This window comes from Euphorbia lathyris, chromosome 1 (assembly GCF_963576675.1).
Source record: "Euphorbia lathyris chromosome 1, ddEupLath1.1, whole genome shotgun sequence".
NCBI classification, from domain to species: Eukaryota; Viridiplantae; Streptophyta; class Magnoliopsida; order Malpighiales; family Euphorbiaceae; genus Euphorbia; species Euphorbia lathyris.
This window is the reverse complement of record NC_088910.1, coordinates 100,982,621-100,987,090: the sequence shown is the minus strand read 5'-3', so window position 1 is coordinate 100,987,090 and position 4,470 is coordinate 100,982,621. Positions and strand designations below refer to the sequence as shown.

Genomic DNA, 4,470 nt, shown 5'->3' with positions numbered 1-4,470 from the left:
CCATACAAAGACTTGCGGAGCTTGCAAACAAAGTCAGGGTGCAACGGATCAACAAATCCCGGAGGTTGAGTCACATAAACTGTTTCCTAGAGATCACCGTGCAGAAATGCATTCGAAACGTCAGACTGAAAGACAAACCACTTGAGTGAAACTGCAAGAGCAAGTATAAGTCGAATAGTGGTGGGTTTCACGACAGGGCTAAAGGTGTCAAAAAAATCAATCCCGGGACGTTGGTGATAACCCTTTGCAACCAAACGGGCTTTATATCGCTCAACAGAACCAGTAGCCGTTGTTTTTACCCGAAACACCCATCGATTATCAACTTTATTCGCACCAGGAGGAAGAGGAACGTGAGTCCAAGTTCCATTAGCAATAAGAGCATTATACTCCTCATACATAGCTTGACGCCAACGAGAATCTTTAGATGCCTGAGCATAAGTATGTGGTTCAGCAGCAACTGTACTGTAAATTTTGGGTCGAAAAATGCCTGACTGAGCTCGTGTGACCATGCAACGGGAGGTGACAGGCTCCTTGAGGGCAAGAACCAATGGGGACACAACTTCAGTCTAAAGGGAAGTAGACGTAGTGTCTCGACCAGGAGTAAGTGATGCTGATGGTGACCGTAACTCATTCACAGGATGCAAAAATGGAGCAGTGGCAGTTTTAGAGGTGGATGCAGAAGGTGATGTTGTATCATCAGCTGAACCCGTGGATGATGCAGGGGAGGACTGAGCGGCTGCCCCTAAATCTGAATGAGTAGGAGAAATATGTTGCGGATTAGAGCTGGACGGTTTTGTTTGTACATGTGTAATATGTTGCTAAGGTGTAGGGCTGGTCAAGAGTTGGAACGTAACAGCTGGGGTAGGAAGTAATGAAGCTTTTGGATTATGGATTACCGAGGAGCGCATCTTCAACAAGTCTTGGAAGGGAAACACCTGCTCATCGAAAAGAACATGACGTGAGACATAAGATTTATTTGAGACCGGATCATAACATTTGTAACCCTTATGTAGTTTACTATATCCCAAGAAAATACAGTTAACAGAATGAGGTTCAAGTTTACGAGCAGTATATGGACGTAACCACGGGTAACAAAGACAGCCAAAAATATGTAATTTAGTGTAGTCAGGTGAAGCACCAAACAGAAGATGATATGGATTATCAAGGTTTAATGTAACAGTAGGCAAACAATTGAAACATACACAGCCGTGTCAAATGCATAAGACCAAAAAGAACCAGGTAATTTAGCATGATTCAAAAGAGCAAGACCAGTTTCAACAATGTGCCGATGTTTGCGCTCAGCACAACCATTTTGTTCGGGTGTATAAAGGCACGAAGAACGTTGAACAATCCCATTATCAGATAGATATTTAGTTAAATCACGAAGTTTACCTCCCCAATCAGATTGAAAAGTTTTAATGGGAACATTAAAAAACTTTTCCACAACGATAGGAAAGCGAATAAAGGTAGCAAGGACCTCTGATTTTCGTTTTAAGAAATAAATCCAAGTATATTTCGTGAAGTGATCAAAGAATAGCACATAGTATGAATAACCATCATGGGAGGAAATCCGAGCTGGACCCCAAACATCAGAACAAATTAATTGTAAAGGTTGAGTGGCAATAAATTGAGACTTAGAAAATGGTAATTTATGAATTTTACTCAAACTACAGTCATCACAAAGAGTATTTGATTTATCAGAAGAAAACAAAAGATCATTTGAAACTAATAATTTCCTAACAATTGGAATAGCGCGCTACAAAAAAAAAGCTATATTGTGACGATTTTTTTTTGTCACAACATATATATATTTCGTCAAAATATACTTGTTGTGACAAAAAAAATCGTCACGAATTTCGTTATAATAAGCTCGTCTCGATAAGTATATCGTGATGAAATTACAGTTTGTCTCAATTGTTAACATTATATTGTGACAAAATTTCATTAGTCACTTTTGTGTTACATATTGTGACTAATAGTTTGTCAAAATATGGATTACATTTGGTTGTTAAAAGTCCAAATTAGTCACAAAATGCGTGTTGATTTGATAAAAATTTGATACTTATTGTGACAAAATAAGTTCATGTGACAAACAAAATTTATTACATTTAATTGATACTATTTTGTGACAAATGTAATATTTGTTGCAATTAATTGATTAGCATAAATTTAATATTTCTTTGAATTAATATAATATGTCCAATAATATATTTTGACAAAACAAATTCGACATAACATAATCAATTTATGGTGACAAAAAGTTTTGTTATATTATATTTGTCAATGTTTAAACTTAATTGTAACGAAAAGATAATAATAAATTTAAGAGTAGTTATGACATAACCATGAAAAAAAAATCATAGTTGCAATACAAATAAATAGTGACATATTTAATTTTTCAAACTTGTATAGATAATCATACCAAATAATTGCAACAAAAATAATACCTTTTTTATATCAATGAATTGACATTAATCATGAATATTCCATCATTTCCACAATAAAAATGTAAAATGTTCTAACAATAGTAAAAACTAAATCTCGATCTAATAAAAATAATTGAACACATAAGATGTTTAAAAGCAACACTAGATCTAAAAACGATCTTTAACTTTGAGACAGTTGAACAATCTCCAAAACCACAGAAGAAAAGGGCTCATCTGCATTCAACACAACAAAGAAAAAAATCATTTAAATTATAGCCATTAAGTACAATATAACATAATTATATATTATTGAAAAGATAAATACCTTCAAACTTCAAACTTCAAACTTCAAAAAGATAAAGAAGTTTGGCCACAAGAACTTAGTGAAAATTATGATTGAGAAGCCACAAGCCAATACAATAAAGAGCAGTACAGAAAGTTGATGTTGCACTTCATTTGTATCCTGCATTGACATGAACATAGTTCAAATGTTTAACAAGTTAACATGTGTAAATAAAGTACCCAAATGAGTCTTTCATAAAACACTCTTACTTCGATTCTTATTATAACTCAAATCAAGAAACGTTTGCAGCATTTGTTTCCTGGATATTCTCTTAAGTGGAATTCAAATTCCCCAAATATGCATTATCAGTAGTACCATTTTTAATAGAAGAAGACCTAGAAAACGAAAAAGACCATGAAACAAGAGAAGAATTAACAGTAATGGCACTGAACAACACTACACGACAATTGAGGAATTACCAAGCAGAAAAATAGAGAGTATAATAAGAGAAGCACAAACCCACAAAACGAACCCGAAAATGAGCTTTCTAGTCGGAGAAATGGACATGAACGTTTTCCTTTGACCATTCCGCGCTTTATCATTGGAGCTCGTTTGTGCTGAAGGAGTTCATTGTTCAAATCCTTGGGGAAGAGCTCTAATTTACAATACACAATAAAACTCCATGTAAAATATGATATTAAACTGTTTCGAATAATCAAATCAACAATCATGACATCTGGGTATGGAACAGGTACCTGAAAAAGTTCAACACAACCATAATATGCTAAGGCATCTGTAGTCATCGCAGGAGCATATGCTATAAATGGTCGGTCATGATCATATAATATGGAAACATTCCTGAAAGCATGTAGGAACAGAAAATATTATAGCCTAATGGGATAGCTAATTAAGCAACCAAGATCTCCAATTGATTTATGAGTTGCTATGATTTATATATATAAGATACATACTCTTGCCAAAGATAGTGATGTATAACAATTATGGGACTGAATGAGATTTAGATGATCAACAAAGCTATACATCATCAGCATTAAAAATTCAATTCTTAGAAGGTATTCCAAAGGACACGTATAAACAAACATAGGTTAAGATGAGAGAAGATGAGGATTCCTTCATCATCGTCATAGAGACATGCGAAAATTACCGATTTACTGGCGCAGATTTCCTTAGCCTTGTGAACAACTCTAACAGCTATCCTCTTCAAATCAAAATCCACATAAGGCAGAACCTCGACAACCCCTAAATTAATGGAAAACAAATAGAATCAAAGAAATGATGAAATTAAACGCAAATTTTACAGATGTGTTGAATAAGTAGTGATATAGAAGTGTATTATAGAGCAATCAGAGCATTAGAAAGAGGATTACCAGGGCCAGTGAGACCGACGGCGGAGGCAAGAGTAGGGTTGGCATAGACAAGAACCAATCTTAAAGGAGAATTAGAAATAAATAATAAAATAATAATTAGATGTAATTTTGTGTATTTCATTGAAAAAAATAAGGTGCAAAAATATCCCTAACTTTTATAGGCAGAAACAATTTTACCATTAACATCTAAAATGGTGAAATTTTACCCTTAACGTTGACAGTCAAGAGCAATTTTACTCCTAATATTGGCATATTGGGTCAATTCCAAACATTATTATAAAACATAAATAATTTGTTTCTTATTTTTCACTGATTGCACGTAAGTTGATTTTAAAAAAAAAATTCATATTTTTTTATGATCTAATAATAGAAT

At 34.0% G+C, this 4,470-nt stretch overlaps 1 long non-coding RNA gene across 1 annotated transcript; it reads right to left on the bottom strand.

Moving 5' to 3' along the window:
- Positions 1-2,426: 2,426 nt before the first annotated feature.
- Positions 2,427-4,135, bottom strand: LOC136212377 (uncharacterized). The gene is made up of 7 exons (XR_010679543.1): positions 4,098-4,135; positions 3,875-3,969; positions 3,465-3,567; positions 3,242-3,364; positions 2,979-3,104; positions 2,752-2,889; positions 2,427-2,660 (listed from the first exon to the last, which is right to left on the bottom strand). It is a non-coding gene; the product is annotated as an uncharacterized lncRNA (long non-coding RNA).
- Positions 4,136-4,470: the final 335 nt, after the last annotated feature.